Source organism: Neovison vison, chromosome 1, assembly GCF_020171115.1.
Source record: "Neovison vison isolate M4711 chromosome 1, ASM_NN_V1, whole genome shotgun sequence".
NCBI classification, from domain to species: Eukaryota; Metazoa; Chordata; class Mammalia; order Carnivora; family Mustelidae; genus Neogale; species Neogale vison.
Window position 1 is genome coordinate 166,028,684 of NC_058091.1, and position 19,859 is coordinate 166,048,542.

The 19,859-nt window shown below is 38.2% G+C and overlaps 1 pseudogene; it reads right to left on the bottom strand.

Moving 5' to 3' along the window:
• Positions 1–14,312: 14,312 nt before the first annotated feature.
• On the bottom strand, positions 14,313–15,676 carry LOC122916630 (annotated as a pseudogene).
• Between the last annotated feature and the right edge of the window lie 4,183 nt (positions 15,677–19,859).

Here is a 19,859-nt window from a genome sequence, read left to right on the forward strand (position 1 = left end):
AGCAGAAGGAAACTTCCAGACTCTTTATGAAGCCAGCATTACCCTGATCCCCAAACCAGGCAAAGACCCCACCAAAAAGGAGAATTTCATTCCTGATGAATATGGATGCAAAGATTCTCAACAAGATCCTAGTTAATAGGTTCTAGCAGTATATTAGAAAGATTATCCATTATGACCAGGTGGGATTTATCCCTGGGTTGCAAGGGTGGTTCAACATTCGCAAATCAATCAATGTGATAGAATAAATCAATAAGAGAAGAGAGAAGAACCACATGGTCCCCTTAACTGATGCAGAAAAAACATTTGGCAAGATACAGCATCTGTTCCTGATTAAAACAATTCCAAGTATAGGGATAGAGGGAACATTCCTCAACTTCATAAAATCTATCTATGAAAAACCCACAGCGAATGTCATCCTCAATGGGGAAAAGCTGGCATCCTTCCCTTTCAGATCAGGAACACTACAAGGATGCCCGCCCACTCTCACCACTCTTGTTCAGCATAGTGTTAGAAGTCCTAGCAACAGCAATCAGACAACAAAGAGAAATAAAAGGTATTCAAATTGGCAATGAAGAAGTCAAACTCTCTCTCTTCACAGAAGACATCATACTTTATATGGAAAACCCAAAAGACTCCACCCCCAAACTACTAGAACTCATACAGCAGTTCAGTAATGTGGCAGGATACAAAGTCAATGTGCAGAAATCAGTTGCTTTCTTATACACTAACAAAGAAAGGGAAATTAGAGAATCGATTCCATTTGCTATAGCATCAGGAGCCACAAGATACCTGGGAATAAACTTAACCAAAAGGTAAAGGAACGGTACTCAAGGAACTACAAAGCACTCATGAAAGAAATTGAAGAAAACAACATAAAGATTGGAAGAATAAAATTGTTAAAATATCTATACTGTATAGAGCAATCTATACTTTCAATACCATTCTGATCAAAATTCCACTGGCATTTTTCAAAGAGCTGGAGCAAACAATTCTAAAATTTGTATGGAATCAGGAGAGACCCCGAGTTGCAAAGGAAATGTTGAAAAAGAAAAACAAAACTGGAGGCATCACGTTGCCTGATTTCAAGCTTTACTACAAAGCTGTGATCACCAAGACAGCATGGCGCTGGCACAAAAACAGAGACCTAGACCAGTAGAACAGAGTAGAGAGCCCTGATATGGACTTGCATCTCTATGGTCAAATAACCTTCGACAAAGCAAGAAAAAATATACAGTGGAAAAAAGAGAGTTTCTTCAATAAATGGTGCTGGGAAAATTGGACAGCTACGTGTAGAAGAATGAAAATCGACCATTCTCTTACACCATACACAAAGATAAACTCAAAATGGATGAAAGACCTCAATGTAAGGCAGAAGTCCATCAGAATCCTAGAGGAGAACATAGGCAGTAACCTCTCCAACATCAGCCACAGCAACTTCTTTCAAGATATGTCTCCAAAGGCAAAGGAAACAAAGGCAAAGATGAACTTTTGGGACTTCATCAAGATCAAATCTTCTGCACATCAAAGGAAAACAGTCAAAAAACAATCTTCTCCCATGGAATGGGAGAAGATATTTGCAAAGGATACTACAGACAAAGGGCTGATATCCAAGATCCAAGAAGAACTCCTCAAACTCAACACACACAGAACAGATAATCATGTCAGAAATGGGCAGAAGACAAGAACAGACACTTCTCCAATGAAAACATACAAATAGCTAACAGAAAAAATATTCATCACTAGCCATCAGGGAGATTCAAATCATAACCACATTGAGATATCACCTTAAACCAGTTAGAATGGCCTAAATTAACAAGACAGTAAACAACATGTTTTGGAGAGGATGTGGACAAAGGGGAACCCTCTTACACTGTTGGTGGGAATGCAAGTTGGTGCAACCACTTTGGAAAACATTGTGGAGATTCCTTAAGAAATTAAAAATAGAGCTGCCCTATGATCCTACGATTGCATTAGTGGGTATACCCCAAAGATACAGATGTAGTGAATGTACCCCAATGTTCATAGCAGCAATGGCCACAGTCGCCAAACTGTGGAAGAAACCAAGATGCCCTTCAATGGATGAAAGGATAAGGAAGATGTGGTCCATATATACTATGGAATATTATGCCTCCATCAGAAATGATGAATACCCAGCTTTTGTATCAACATGGACAGGACTGAAAGAGATTATGCTGAGTGAAGTAAGTCAAGCAGAGAGAGTCAATTATCATACAGTTTTGCTTATTTGTGGAGCATAAGGAATAACAGGGAGAACATGGGGAGATGGAGAGGTGAAGGGAGTTGGGGGAAATGGGAGGGGGAGACGAACCATGAGAGACTGTGGACTCTGAGGAACTAACTGAGGGTTTTGGATGGGTAGTGGGTGGGATGTTGGGTGAGCCTGGTAGTGGGTATTGTGGAGGGCACGTATTGCATTGAGCACTGGGTGTGGTGCATACCCAATGAATTCTGGGACAGTGAAAAGAGATTAAAAAAATAAATTAAAAAAATTTTTTTTTAAAAACGTACATCCAGACTGAAAATGAGGGGATGAAAAACGATTTTTCATGCCAACAATCTCCAATGAAACTTAGGGTAGCAATTCTCATATCAGACAAATTAGATTTTAAGCTGAAGACTGTATTAAGAGATACAGAAGGCACTATATCTTTCTAAAAGGGTCTATCCAACAAAAGGATGTAAAAAATTTAAACATCTATGCCCCCAACATGGGAGCAGCCAACTACATAGGCTAACTGTTAACCAAAATAAAGAAATGTATTGATAATAATGCTTTAATAGTAGGAGACCTCAAACTCCATTCTCAGAAATACACAGATCATCTAAGCAGAAGATAAACAAAGAAAAAAGAGCTTTGAATGACACACTAGATTAGATGGACTTCATAGATATATACAATCATTCCACCCTAAAACAACAGAACAACCATTTTTCTCAAACGTACATTGAAATTTCTCCTGAATAGACCATATACTGGGTCACAAATCAGATCTCAACCTACCAAAAGATTGAGATTTTCCCCTGCATATTCTCAGACCACAATGCTTTAAAGCTGGAACTCAATCACAAGAAAAAAATTGGAAGAAATTCAAACACTTGGAAGCTAAAGACCATCCTGTTTAAGAATGTTTAGGTCAACCAGGAAATCAAAGAACTTAAACAATTCATGGAAAGCAATGAGAACAAAAACACATCAGTCCAAAACCTATGGGATACTGCAAAGGTGGTCCTATGGGGGAATACATAACCATTCAAACTCACTAAAAAAAAAATAGAAAAATCCTAAATACACAAGCTAACTTTACACCTTCAAGAACTGGAGAAAGAACAACTAATATAGGCTAAGCCAAGCAGTAGAAGAAAAATAATAAAGATTAGAATAGAGATGAGTGAATTAGAAACAAGAAACACAATAGAGCTCCTCAGTGAAACTAGAAGCTGCTTCTTTGAAAGAATTAATAAGACAGGTAAACCACAGGCTGATCTTATCCAAATAAAGGAGAAAGGACCTAAATTAATAAAATTATGAATGAAGGGGAGAGATCACGACTAACACCAAGGAAATAGAGACAATTATTAGAAATTATTATCAACAACTATATGCCAATAAATTAAACAACCTGGAAGAAATGGGTGCCTTCCTGGAAACCTATAATCTACCAAGACTGAAACAGGAAGAAATTGGAAACCTGAATAGACCAATAATCAGTAATGAAATAGAAGCAGTGATCAAAAACCTCCCAAGAAATGAGAGTCCATGGCCTGATATATTCCCTTGGGAATTCTACCAAACATTCAGAGAATGAATAATACTTATTCTCCTGAAGCTGTTTCAAAAAATAGAAACAGAAGGAGAACTTCATAACTCACTCTACGAGGTCAGCATTACCTTTACCCCCAAACCAGGGAAAAACCCCATCAAAAAGGAGAATTACAGACCAATATCCATGATGAATATGGATGCAAAAATTCTCAACAAGTTCCTAGCCAATAGGTTCCATCAGTACATTAAAAGGATTATCCATCACAACCATGCGGGATTAATTCCTGGGATCCAAAAGTGTTTCAACATTCACAAATCAATCAATGTGATAGAACACATTAATAAGAGAAGAGACAAGAACCATATGATCCTCTCAATTGATGCAGAAAAATCATTTGATAAAATACAGCATCCTTTCCTGACTAAAACTCTTCAGAGTGTAGGGATAGAGGGAACATTCCTCAAATTCATAAAAACCATCTATGAAAAGCCCATAGCAAATATCATTCTCAATGGAGAAAAGCTGAGTTTTTCCCTGAAGGTCAGGAACATGACAAGGATGACCACTCTTGCCACTATTTTTCAACATAGTACTTGAAGTCCTAGCATCAGAAATCAGACAACAAAAAGAAATAATAGGCACTCAAATTGGCAAAGAAGAAGTCAAACTCTCTCTTTTCAGAGATGGCATGATACTTTATGTGAAAAAGACTCCACCCCCAATTACTAGAACTCATACAGCTATTCAGTAATGTGGCAGGATATAAAATTAATGCACAGAAATCATTTGCGTTTCTATATACTAACAGTGTAACTGTAAAAAGAGAAATTAGAGAATCAATTCCATTTACAATAGCACTAAAAATTATAAAATATTTTGGAATAAACCTAACCAAAGAGGTAAAGGAGCTATACTCTAGAAACTACAGAGCACTTCCGACAGAAATTGAGGAAGACATAAAAAGATGGAAAAACATTCCATGCTCATGGATTGGAAGAATACACATTGTTAAAATGTCTGTGCTGCCAAGAGCAATCTATACTTTCAACAACATCCAGTGGCATTTTTCAAAGTACTGGAACAAACAATTCTAAAATTTGTATGGGATCAGAAAAGACCCCGAATTGCCAAGAAATGTTGAAAAACAAAAACAAAGCTGGGAGCATGACATTGCCTGACTTTAAGCTATAATACAAAACTGTGATCACCAAGACAACATGGTACTGGCACAAAAAGAAACACATTAGTGCAACAGCATAGAGAACCCAGATATGGACCTTCGACTCTATGGTCAACTAATCTTTAACAGCAGGATCAAATATCCAATGGGAAAAAGCCAGTCTCTACCATAAGTGGTTCTGAGGAAATTGGACAGCTATATACAGAAAAATGAAACTCGACCACTCTCTTACACCATGCACAAAGAGAAACACAAGATGGATGCAAGACCTCAATGTGAGACAGGAATCCATCAAAATGCTAGAGGAGAACATAGGCAGTAACCTCTTCCACATCAGCCACAGCAAGTTCTTTCAAGACACGTCTCTAAAGGTAAAGGAAGCAAAAGTGAAAATGAACTTTAGGGACTTCATCAAGATAGAAAGCTTCTGCACATCAAAGGAAACAGTCAACAAAACAAAGAGGCAACCCACCGAATTGGGGGAAGATATTTGCAAATGACATTAGAGATAAAGGGCTAGTGTCCGTGATCTATAAAGACTTTCTCAAACTCAACACCCAAAAACAAATAATCAAGTCAAAAAAAATGGCCAGAAGACATGAGACACGTCTGCAATGAAGACATATAAGTGGCTAACAGACACATGAAAAAATTTTCAACATCGTTAGCCATCATGGAAATTCAAATCAGAACCACCTTACAGATTCAAATCAGAACCACCTTACACCTGTTAGAATGGCAAAAATTAACAAGTCAGGAAAAACAAATGTTGACAAGGGTGTGGAGAAAGGGGGGCTCTATTACACTTACTGGGAATGCAAGATGATACAGTCACTTTGGAAAACAAGATGGAGGTTCCTCATGATGTTGAAAATAGAGCTACCCTAAGATCCAGTAATAGCACAACTAGGTATTTACCCTAATGATACAGATGTAGTGAAAAGAAGGGACACCTGCACTCCAATATTCATAGCAGCAATGTCCACACTAGCAGAACTGTGGAAGGAGCCGAGATGCCCTTCAACAGATGAATGGATAAAGAAGATGTGGTCCATATAGAAAATGGAATATTATTTAGCCATCAGAAAGGATGAATACCCACCATTTGCATCAACATGGATGGAACTGGTGGAGATTACACTAAGTGAAATAAGCCAAGTGGAGAAAGACAATTATCATGTGGTTTCACTTACATGTGGAACATAAAGAATAGAATGGAGGACATTAGAAGAAGGAAGGGAAAATGAAGCGGGGGGATTCAGAGAGGGAGATGAACCATGAGTGACTATGGACTCTGGGAAGTGAACAGGGTTTCAGAGGGGAGGGATGGGTTAGCCAGGTGATGGGTATTAAGGAGGGCATGTATTGCAAGAAACACTGGGTGTTATATGCAAACAATGAACCATGGAACAGTACATCAAAGATTAATGAAGTACTGTATGGTGACTAAACAAACAAACAAATAAATAAATGGCAATATACCAAGTTGAGGTAGAAACTGAATAGAGAGTAACTCTTGCACTTATATTCTGGCTTTAATTTTTATGTTTTCATTTTTTTAACGGAAATCCAGTATATCATTTATAATTTGAGCATTATTATATATCTATATAATAATAATATTTCCCTTCACACACAATAGCCATTCATCAAGTTTCTGTACCACAGGAACAGTTTCATCCTTACAGGTCCATTTTATGAACATATGGGCAAAGATGCACATCTATTTTCTCCTTTTACAATGGCAGCATTCCTTACATCATATCCTGCACCCTGGATTCTTCATTTGCTGCTTGGTAATTGTCCTAGATGAGCACACTCAAAGCTCTTCCTGTTAAAAATATTTTTATTAATGTGTTTTAAAGGAAATATCTATTTCACTTACAAGTAGGTGAAGAAATAAGATCTATGTGAACTGCAGCTCTTAAAAACTATCATTTCAAAAAGAAGAAAAAGAGGTAGGACTGGCTGTCAGCCGGATAAACTCTGGTAATTCCCTGGAAAAGAAAACTTCTTCCTCCAACATGGAGCATATGCTATGTTTTTTGGTTGATATAATTAACATAAAACATTATATTAGGTTTAGGTGCACAGCATATTGATTCAAGAATTTTACACATTATTCGGTGTTCACCATAGTGAGTGCAGTCACCACATGACATTGTTACAATATTATTGAGTATATTCCCTATGTTGTACTATCCATCCCAATGACTTATATGCCTTCTAACTGGAAGTTTATAACTCTTAATCTCCTTTATTTATTTTACCTTTGCTGCACCCACCTCCCCTCTGGCAACTACCAGTTTGTTCTCTGTATTTAACAGTTTTGTGTTTGTTTGTTTGTTTGTTCAGATGTCACATATAAGTAAAATTATATAATATCTGTTTTTCTCTTTCTCACCTATCTCAGTGTAATACCTTCTAAGCTATCCATGTTGTGGCAAGCTCTCATTATTTTATGGCTGAGTAATATTTCATTGTGTGTGTATGTATATGTGTATCTATTCATCTATCAATGCACACTTGCATTGCTACCATATCTTGACTACTGTAACTAATGCTGCAATAAACGTGGAGGTACATATATCTTTTTGAATTAGTGCTATTTTCTTTGGGTATACGTAGAATAGTAGAAGAGTAGATTATATGGTATTTCTATTTGTAGTCTTTTGAGGAAACTCCATAATGTTTTCTGCACTGGTTCCAATTTATATTCTCACAACAGGGCATGGTAGTTCCCTTCATTCCATATCCTCAACAGCAACTGCTATTTTTCCCCTTGTTAACACTGGCCATTTTCACTGGTGTGAGATATTTCACTCTGGTTTTGATTTGCTTTTCCCTGATGATTAGTGATGTTGATCATTTTCTCATATGTATTAGTCAGCTGCATAATTTTGTTGGGGGTTTTTTTTGGGGGGGTAATATCTATTCAGGTTGTCTGCCCAATTTAACTTGGATTTTTTGGGGGGTGTTCTGTAAGTTCTTTCTATGTTTTTTATATTCATCCCTTATCAGATATATATTTATTATCTATATCTGATATCTATATATGTATATATATCTATTTATCTATATATATCTAATATAGCTATATATTTATTATATATATCAGATATTTATTTATTTTTATATTTATTTATATTATATACTTGTTTTTTTCCTTTCAGTGTTCTAGAATTCATTATTTATGCCCCTCACCCAGTGCTCCATGCAATACATGCCCTTCATAATACCCACCACAAGGCTCACCCAACCTCCCACCCATCTCCCCTCCAAAACCTTCAGTTTGTTTCTCAGAGTCCACAGTCTTTCATGGTTTGTCTTCACCTCCAATTTCCCCAACTCACTTCTCTCCATCTCCCCATGTCCTCTGTGTTTATGCTCCACAAATATACTACTTTGCAAATATCTTCTCCCATTTACTGAGTTACCTTCTGCTTTGTGTATAGTTTCCTTCCCCATGCAGAAGCTTTTTATTTTCTTGTAGTCACAACAATTTATTTTTGCTTTTGTTTGCCTTGCCTGGAGAGACATATTCATAAATACGTTGCTGAGGGAGACATCCAAAAAATTACTGTATACATTTTTAAAGATCTTATTTATTTATTTGACAGAAAGAAAGAGATCACAAGTAGACAGAGAGGCAGGCAGAGGCGGGGCAGGGGGAGAAGCATGCCCCTTGCTAAGCAGAGAGCCTAATGCGGGGCTCGATTCCAGGACCCTGAGATCATGACCTGAGCTGAAGGCAGAGGCTTAACCCACTGAGCCACCCAGGTGCCCCACTGTACATGATGAACAGGTATTTACTCTTCTTTACATGTTTTCTAGAATTCACTTGTGAGGTTGTCTGGTCCTGACATTTGTTGTCAAAGTATTTTTATTACTGATTCAATTTCATTAGTGGTAATTAGTCTGTTCAGATTGTCTATTTCTTCCTGATTGAAGTTTTGGAAGGTTACATGTTTCAAAAAATTTATCTAATTCCTTTATGTTATTCAGCTTCTTGCAATACGATTTTTCATAATATTCTCTTACAATTCATCTTGAGTCAGTCTCATATTCTCTTACAATTCTTTGTATTTCTATTGTGTCACTTTGTATTCCGCCTCTTTAATTCTGATTTTATGTGAGCTCTTGCTCTTTCCTTCTTTCTCTCTTTTAAAGAATCTGGCTACAGGTTTATCAATTTTGTTTATGTTTTCAAAGTACCTGCTCCTCATTTCATTGATCTCTTCTATTGGTTTTATAGGTTTCTTTCATTTACTCCTCCTATAGCTTGTATTATTTCCTTCCTTCTACTATATTTAGGTTTTGTTTGTTCTTCCTTTTCTAGCTCCTCCAGGTATAAGGTTAGGTTGTTTATTTGAGGTTTTTCTTATCTTGAGGTAGACCTGTATTGGTAAAAACTTAAGGCTTAGAACTGCTGTGCTGTATTCCAAAGAATTTGGAATGCTATGTATTTATTTTTACTTGGTTCCGTGAATTTTTTGTTTTCCTCTTTCATTTCTTGGTTGATCCATTCACTGTGTAGTAGCATGTAATTTAACCTTCATGTACTTGTGCTCTTTCCAGATTTTTTCTTTTGGTGATTTCTAGTTTCGTACCATTATGGTCTGAAAAGGTGCATGGTATGACTTTGATCTGTTGAAACATGTTTTGTGGTCTAATATGCAGTCTAATCTGGAGAATGTTCCACATGCACTTGAAAATAATGTGCATTCTGCTGTTCTAGGATGGAATGTTCTGGATATATCACTTAAATCTGGTCCAATGTCAAATTACATAGGAATAAACTTAGCCATGTGTGCATTGATAGATGAATAGATACACATATGCACACACAATGGACTATTACTTGGCCATAAAATAATGAGAGCTTGCCATTTGCCACAACATGGATAGCTTAAAAGGTATTACACTGAGATAAATGAGAAAGAGAAAGACAAATATTATATAATTTTACTTATATGTGACATCTGAACAAACAAACAACAACAGAACTGACTGTTAAATACAGAGAACAAACTGGTAGTTGCCAGAGCGGAGGTGGATGCAGCAAAGGTAAAATGAATAAAGGAGATTAAGAGTCATAAACTTCCAGTTATAAAGCATTTAAGTCACAGGGATGAATAGTAGAACATAAGGAATGTAATCACTGATATTGTAACAATGTCACATGGTGACTGCATGTATTATGGAGATCTTTGAGTAATGTATAGAGTTGTTGAATTAGTATATTGTGCATCTAAAACTAAGATAATATTTTATGCTAATTATTCTTTAATCAAAATGTGGTGTATGTGAGGGGCACCTGGGTGGCTCAGTGGGTTAATCTGCTTTCAGCTCAAGTTACGATCCCAGGGTCCTGGCATCAAGCCCCACATCGGGCTCTCTGCTCTGCAGAGAGCCTGCTTCCTCCTCTCTCTCCCTGCCTGCCTCTCTGCCTACTTGTAATCTCTGTCTGTCAAATAAATAAATAAAACCTTTTTTTAAAAATGTGGTGTATGTGTGAAGGAGTAGCCTCCAAATTGGAAGAGGTAGTTACTATTTGCAGGGGATCACCAGAGTTTACTGGGCTGAGCAGGTCCGATTTCTTTTTCTTCATTTTTAAAGTGACACCTTTATTGAGCTATAGTTTATGTAGGTTTTATTTCTTGACCTACTTGTCAGCAAAATAGATGTTTGTTTGAGAAGACATTAATAAATTTTTTATCTATCAATAATCACTTTATTTTTTATTTTTTTGCATTTCTTTAATCTTTATTTTTTGTTTTTTTAATTTAATTTTTTTCAGTGTTGCAGGATTCATTGTTTATGCACCACACCCAGTACTCCATGCAATACATGCCCTCCATAATACCCAGCACCAGGCTCACCCATCCTACCACCCTCCTCCCCTCCAAAACCCTCAGTTTGTTTCTCAGAGTCTTTTTAACAGGAGGAGCTTTGAGTGTTTTCATCCAGAACAATTATGAAAGCAAATGAAGAACCCAGGGTACAGGACATCGTGTAGGGAATGCTGCCATTTTTGTGAAAAGTAGAATACACATTTTGCATATTTGTTCATACATTCATAAAAGGGACATTTAAGGATGGCACAGTCCCTCTGGTATGGAAACTTGGTGAGTGGCCATTGTTTGTTGTGGGACGTATTGATGTATAGGTCTTTTTTTTTTTTATTTATTTTAATCAACATGAAATTTACTTAAAATCTCAGTCACTGGTACTTTAATCCTAATAATTTAATCCATAATAGTACATTTAATAAGGTAAATTTATAAATAGATTCAAGTTTTCCTCAACATTACAGTGTTGCCTGCAGAGAGTAAAATTTTGTTAGTTGTTTTTTTGTTTTCTTTTGTTTTATATTGGTTGGTTTTTTTTTCCAATTTATTTATTTTCAGAAAAACAGTATTCATTATTTTTTCACCACACCCAGTGCTCCATGCAAGCTGTGCCCTCTATAATACCCACCACCTGGTACCCCAACCTCCCACCCCCCCCCCCCGCCACTTCAAACCCCTCAGATTGTTTTTCAGATTCCATAGTCTCTCATGGTTCACCTCCCCTTCCAATTTACCCAAAAGCACATACCCTCCCCAATGCCCATAACCCTTCCCCCTTCTCTCAACCCCCCTCCCCCCAGCAACCCACAGTTTGTTTGGTGAGATTAAGAGTCACTTATGGTTTGTCTCCCTCCCTATCCCATCTTGTTTCATGGATTCTTCTCCTACCCCCTTAAGCCCCCATGTTGCATCACCACTTCCTCATATCAGGGAGATCATATGATAGTTGTCTTTCTCCGCTTGACTTATTTCGCTAAGCATGATACGCTCTAGTTCCATCCATGTTGTCGCAAATGGCAAGATTTCGTTTCTTTTGATGGCTGCATAGTATTCCATTGTGTATATATACCACATCTTCTTTATCCATTCATCTGTTGATGGACATCTAGGTTCTTTCCATAGTTTGGCTATTGTGGACATTGCTGCTATAAACATTCGGGTGCACGTGCCCCTTTGGATCACTACATTTGTATAAAGAGTACTTATTTATTCACTTATTGTAGTGAACATAGAGAAATGGTCAGAAGTGTTGAATCACCATTGTATACCAAAACTAATATAACACTGTATGTTAATTACAGTGGGGTTTTAAAAATAGTAAATAAATAAGTAAATAAAATCTTGAAATAAATTGTTTTAAGGAAGGGAAAAATGAAGGGGGGAGAATCAGAAGGGGAGACAAATCATAAGAGACGGTGGATTCTGAGAAACAGACTGAGGGTTTAGAGGGTAGGGGGTGGGGGATGTGTTGGCCTGGTGATGGGTATTAAGGAGGGCACATATCCATGGAGCACTGGGTGTTATACGTAAACAATGAATCTTGGAACACTACATCAAAAACCAATTATGTACTGTGTGGTGACTAATATAACATAATAAATGGAGGAGGAGGAGGAGGAGGAAGGGGAGGGGGAGGAGAAAAGTAGAAGAAGAAGGGAAGGGGGGAGAGGGAGGTGGACAAGAAGAAGAGATAAATTGTTTTCTTATACCAACAAAGTTTAGATTTGCTTTGTATTTTATTAAATGTTAGATCATCTTGTTTAATTACACAGTTACCAAGCTTTGTAAAACATTTGCATGCATTTTCAATGTAAAATAAGTTGCATTAAGGAAAAACTAGCCATTACACTGTCTCTCCAGCCATTACTTCCCCAATACACAATTGAATTTTATTACTGAAGTTGTTTCATATTTAATTGAAGAATATGTGCAAATATATAATTCATATTTTACACTATCTTAGATCATCACTAACATACTGTACATATAATTCTCCATCTTACTTTTTGCATCGAACAATATATCTTGGAGATGAGAACACAGCAATATAGAGAATATTACTTACTCCTTTGTATAGTTGTCAAATCATCTATTTTGTAGCTATAATGTTTCCTATTGAAGAACATTTAAATTTTGTGTTTTACCATTTCAAATAGTGCTGTAACTAATAACTTTTAACATGTCTTTTTGTAATTTTTCCAGATTTATTATTCCTTTCCCCCTCATCTTTATTTAGGTAAATTGGCAAACAAAATTATTTTAAGTGTACAATGTGATGATTTGACATATATGTACATGTAGTGAAATGATTACCATAAACAAGTTAATTAATATAATTAATACATCCATCACCTCACATATATACTGTGTGTATAAATGCTTAGTATCTATTTTCTTAGCAAATTTCAAGTATTATTATTATTGTTGTTGTAGAATACAAAAGACTGTTACAAACCATAGTCACCATGCTATACATTCAACTTATAACTAGAGTATCAAAAGCTGTACACATTTCTCCCCCACTTTCCATCCCCTGTTAACCACCAATCTACTCCCAGTTTTTATGGCCCAGATTCTTCAAAGCAGGATCACTGGGGCAAAGTGTAAAGGCGTGTTTTCCTAGGGATGGCCTAATCTGTACACACTGTGTACGAATGAACATTGTATGACAGACTATTTTTCTAGTTTCATCCACACAATGTCAAACTTGCAATCCACCCAATCTAATAGCAGATAAATGATATCTTATTGTAGGTGCCATTTATAATTTGTAGTTCCCTCCTTAGACAAGACATGGGATATGTTTAAGGACCTTTTGTATTTTTCTTTTTTTAATTTCCACTTACATTCATGACAATACTCTTGTCTCTTATTCCCTAACCTCCATTCTCAGGCACAAAATATATTGCCAGCCACCAAAATGGGTCTAGACCTACAGTTTGCAAACCCTTGGACTATTTTTCCATCTTACACATTTCTTCCTCTCACAGTGTGCCTTAGATTTTTTTTCCTTAGCTAATGTTTCTCTTTCATTTCCTGTGACACATGTTCAGTTCACTGTATTAATACTTATTAAATAGGATAATCCTAGAAAGGACAAGTAGGATATCAGTCAACATTAACTGAGCAGAATTTCTGCCTTCACAACAGAATAACAGGAATGCCAAAAATAGACTATGTATGCAATCACTTAAAAAATAATTTCTGAAGATCTGTGTGAACAGCCTTTTCTTACTACTATGTCAGGAGAAAGACCAGTGCTGGGTATGTAGTAACCACCACACAAAGAGATATTCTCTCTGCTAAGCAGAAAATTCTAGACTCCTGTCCTTCATTTTCCCAGGAAAGGCCATATGAAAAGAATCTTTAGAGCTGATTGTTCTCACTGTCAAATAACGGTCATTAAGTTCATGGTTTATTCCAGAGTGAATTATGGATGTGTCTGTGAAACACCTTAAGGGGAGTGGGTCAGGATTGCTTCAGGGAGGTCCTAAGTCATCCTTCCAGGTCCCCGTGCCATGCCAATACTGAGAATAATTCAGGATCTGGCTGCTCATTTTCCCCACTTTCATTCCTGACATCCTGAGGTAGATAGGATTGCCCAGATTCAACAGGGTCCTTAAAAATAACTTGTTTTTTAAGAAGAACTTTCGCATCATTCACCACAGTCTCAAGGAAATAATTTTGCAAGTAGAATATCTTCCTAAAGTAAATACCACTGGCAATGGGTCCTCCAGTAACAGCACAGAATTTTCCACATATCTCAACAGTTTTTCTCCTAATAACTCATCACCCTTCTCAGCTGATAGCAAATGGGGAGAGGTGAGGTTTGCCTTGAGTTTCTCCGCTGACACATGCAAGTCCTTGGCTATGGTTTCCAGGGATGAGTCATCCAGCCCAAAGTAAGACCTGTAGAGGGTTAAAGTCTCCTCCAGCTTCTCCACATCATTATCACTGATAAAACCCAGGAAAGAGATGGTGGCTGATGCTCCAGCCATCAGGGCCTCCAGCCAGACCTTCTGTTTCAGGGAATCCCTCTTCCGGTCAATGGCAGCCTCCATAACATTCGGCAGGTATTGCATGAAGATGTGGCACTTGTGGGCTGGGAGCTCCCTCAGAAAGGTGGTCTCCAGGTGTGGGAAGTCATAATCAGACAAATCAAAGCTGGGGATTAAGAAGACCTGAGTGCCACCCATATTAGCATTCTCCAACTGAGTCACACAGTCACTGCGGACCCTTTGTAGGATTTCATCCTTATTGAATGCGCTGGGTTTACTTATTTTTGCACTATGTAAATCGCTGTCCACTTTAGTTCGAACAAAGTAGAAATTCTTCATTCTTCTAATTGCTTCAGCCAAATGAGCATCATTAATTTTGAAGCATGTAGAAGAGATGATAATAAAGAAGTCATACTCACCAAATTTCATCTTCTTCAGATACTTCTGTGGCTGAAAGGTAATGGTCATCATACCAGGCAGATCCCAAAATGTCACATTGGGAAGTTTCGGGTTTTTGTATGCTATTCTCTCCAAGGTTGTCTCCACTGCCCTGGTGGGGGAAGCCCCTTCTTCATTGTGCCTCACCCCCTGCAGGGCATTTATGAAACTAGACTTCCCTGTTCCAGGCTCCCCGGTCACAACAATGTTTACAGGGGCAATGTCAATATCTCTCAATGCATCACTAATTACAGAAGGCACTCTGGGAATGTCCCCCGCCTTCAGGTGTGTTTCAATCAATGCGATGGTTTCCTGAGAGAGGATTTTGCTTTCTGGCTTGAAGTTCTTAAAAAACTTGTCAAAGCCAGAGGCCAAATCACTACTCTTTGTATAAGAGGATGTGGAAGAGAGGGACTGACCCATGGCTGGAGCAGTAGAAGGCACTATGGGGAGGAAAAAAAAAAGGGAAGAAAAAAGTTAGTACAGCAAGGAATGGCGTGGGCTCTGCTGTTAGGGACGGGTATAATGTCAGTCCTGGCCACAACATTGCACCCAGGAGCGCTTCTCTTTCTGTCCAGTCATTGCTTTTGTTCAGGCTCTTCCCTTATCTTCGAAAGCCCTTCTTCTATAAGACACTCTTCATTCTTCCAGACTAATTTTACAGCCTGATTCTTCAATCCAAACTTTTCCAGAAGCCCACATCATTCTTATTTATCTTGCTTTAGTTTACTTTGTTTGTAATGTTATGAAAATATTACTTTTTCATTGCAGCGAATCTAAGACAGCACCAGCAGTTATCTCAACACCCCTTCCCACTGTGATGTAAGACCCTCCAGAAAATCCACTTGTGATAACCTCCTACAACACCATGTCACAGAACTTGGTTCTCACATGAGGCACCTAAGTAAGGATGACTGGCTCCTTTCTTTCTCAGAAAAGATACTGTATATCTTCATTAGGAGAAACTTTCAATGATTGCAAATATGTTTTTTATCTAGTTTTATTTTGTGTGTGTGTTTTTTATCTAGTTTTTGTCTAGTTTTTTCTTTTATCTAGAAAGTGTGCTGGCTCATGAAAGTTTTGAAAGGACTCTTTGTATTTCATGGAAAAGCAACAGCAGGTGGCATGGGTTCCCATGTTATAAAAAGTATGTTGGACTATCCACTTGCTATGACCCACCCCAACTGTTCCAAGACCCCACCCATCAACTCCTTCATACCTGTGCATAAAAGTGGACAGAAATCACGCAGGGGAGATAGTCCTCCTGGAGGACTGACTGATGTATAGAGTGCCAATGATGTAAAAGATCATGTGAACAAAGACTGAAGCAGGGACTTCTGTCACTTTCTCTGGTATCAATGAAACTGAGCTTGTTCTTGAATCCCTGAACCTATCTGATCACTGGAAGCTTGTATCTTGAGAGGGGGCACCAGAAGAATCATATATCCAGCACTAAAGGTAATGTGAAAGATTTCTATACTGCCCCCTGCAGAGATTGAGAGCAGAGTTTTTAGACCAGGAAGCAAGTCATTTCAAGTCACCACTGATATCTGAGCAGCACGCTAGCTGGAGAGGTGTGCTTTGGCTAAAATGAGGGATCAGACGTTCTTTGGGGGCTTTCGGCTAGCCGTTGCTGCAGCCCAGGAGACGGTGGCAAAAGACATTTTTGGAAGAAATTATTCAGACCAAGTGTACATTGTCTGGACTTGCACACATATGAATGCAGCATGCAGACATTCTCCTTAGAAGAGAAAACCAGGGGGAGGGTGTCTAGCTTGGCAAGGGTGAAAGAGGCAACTATTAAACAACCAGGAATCATGGTGCCAGCACATCCGACTACCCAGCAGGAATATTCTTCGCATACAGAAGAAAGGAAATCCTGAGCATCTGGCATGTGCAGGGACAACCTCTTGCTGTGTGGAGAGAAAAGCATCCCACCACCCCTCTGGGGAGCAAGCCTCTCACAAAGCAGATTGAAGGAGACTAAGTATGGAAGTGGCATATACAAGCTTGGCCTCAAGGGCGAGCCAACAAGGTGAGACTACAACTCCTTCTGCTATAGTCTCCTGCCTGTGCATTCTCAGAGGATGGGGGAGGAAAAACAAAAAGACTCCTTGAAACAACTTGTTTCATGAGCTGGTCCACTTTCTACATAAAAAAAATGCATTGGAGGGTGAGGAAATACACCTGAGACAGGTCCTAAGGAGTGGAACAAATAAAGGGAAATAAAGGGAACCAAATGACAGAGTTAGAGGGTAAGCAGACGTGGAAAGGAAATTCTGTGCGCTGAGCATATTTCAACTCCACAAAAGCCATGCCCTATTCTTCTATAGGTTCTATACCTCACCTGATGTTGTATGTGAAGCTCTGTTACTTATTATTTTCTGCTGCAACAGCAGTGAAGGGGGGGCAGGGGCAGAGTACCTAACGGTATCCCTGGGAGCTTATACTTACCTTCTGGCACTGTGTTCTCTGCAGCTAGAATAGAAATGGCAGGGAATGTAAGAAATCCATGCCAGTAAACCTTAGATGTGCATCTCTACATACATTCCTCATCTAATCCTCTTAACAATCCTATAAGGACGTATAATAATTTCCAACTTCAAATCAAAAAATCAAATAAATGTTGAGGTTAAGAGACAGGCAATGAGGGTTTTACTGTTAGCAATGTTCAGACCTAGAATTCAAGGTGAGGGCTCTCTTCCAAGGGCGGAGTTCTGTCTCAGGGAGCAAAGGCAGAGCACACAATGAGGTGGTGATAGATAAAACTAGGACTCAAAATGAAGTCAGTGTGAGACACACAGGATTCATAGTTCTATGGAGAGATGTGTTAAAAAGAAAGCCACAGAGTCATAATGGGTCCATTTAAGTTAAAGCCCAAAGTCAGTAAACAAGACTTAGTTTCTAACAGCAGTTTCAACCCCCAGGGATGTAATCTTAGAGCAGTCGACTTGGCAGTTTCCTGGTCAGCACTAAAAACTATACTGACAGATCTTCTCTCTCCTTAGGATGGCAACTGAGCCTAAAACAAGGATTCTTTCCTAATAACTGTTTTCCTAATAATTGTTTTTCTGCTTTCTCTCCTCATTTAAAACCCTTTTCTTTTCTACAGCAAAATGGAGCTCTTTTCTAATTCCTAGATGGGATATTATCCAATTAAAAAATGACTTAATAAAGTCAATTAGGTTGTTAGAATTACTTGGTTCAATTCTTTTGTTTAACATATTTAGTGGCAGCGTCTACAGCCTAAGCAAACTTCTGACTCTATCTGGGGACAACAAGAAACACAGGTGTGGTGCCCAATGAATCCTTTTGAGTTCACCTTTTCTCAACATTTACAAGGATCATTGGTAAGTCCATCTTGTTTTGGGCTCTGCTCTTTTTTGCATGGGAGCTTGTGAAAGAATTGCCTTTCCAACCCAGGGTTAGTGGATCACTCTGTCACTGACACACAGGCTCTGACAGAGCAACATTCTTAGGCTTTGGTTCAATCCACAAGTCCACACTGGAATCCCTTCCCCAGTTCCAGGCCACAGTCAGTCTGGTCTCTGCTGGCTTAGTCTGTTCCCCATTTCCTGTCTGCAGTCTTCAATAATGAACCTGCTGGTTTAGTCCATGATGGAAATTTGTGGTTGTAGGTAGAGGGCACACTATTGAATAGTTCATAGTAACTTAAACCTAGCCCTTGGTTCTGAACTCAGATTCTGATTTGGGAACTGTTGGTGGTAGTTACATTTCTCCATGTGTGTGGAAGCAGGCTGCAGTCCCCATTCTTGGAGGTCTACTGGTTCAATCCCTGTCCTAATCCCTAGTTATTTGGGTACTGCTGGTGTCCATAGTTCAATTACATCAGTACTGTTGTGTTCTTTGAATATGTCCATGAGGTAAAGGACTAGCTTACAAAAAAACACTAAATAAACAAAAGAATAAATAAACTAACAAAAAATAAATGGGATCTTTAAAACTCCAAACAGTTAAGTGCTCTACCCACCAGCACATTGTGTATGTTGTATCTAAGATCCATGGTACTCCTTCTTACCCTGTTCATAGGAAAGCAAACTGGGACTGTACTTGAAAACAGCATTGAGGTGACTCAAAAAGTTAAAAATAGAGCTACCATATGATCCAATAATTTTATTACTAGGTATTTACCCAAAGAATAAAAAAATACTGATTCCAAAGGATACATGCGCCTTAATATTTACAGCAGCATTATCAACAATAGCCAAATTATGGAATGAGCCCAAATGTCCATCAACTGATGAATGGATAAAAAAAATGTGGTACATATGTAGAGGATGGGATATTATTTATCCACAAAAAATAAAGCCTTCCCATTTACAGAGAAGTGGGTGGACAATTATATCATTCTGAACACCTATTAATTCAACCTGAGATGTAAGAAAAGAATTGCTGAATCTCTGCAAGTAGAAAAGTAGGTGCAGGGAAGTGAAACTGAGGGGAGATATTGGAAGATAAAGGGCAGGGAAGGGATCCTCCATAAGTCAGCTATGGGAAAGTAAAATAGCTCCAGAACACAAAATTGGAACCTGTAGAAATGTGTTCCTGGGAAAGACATCCCTGAGTGAAAGGTGCTCACCAGGTG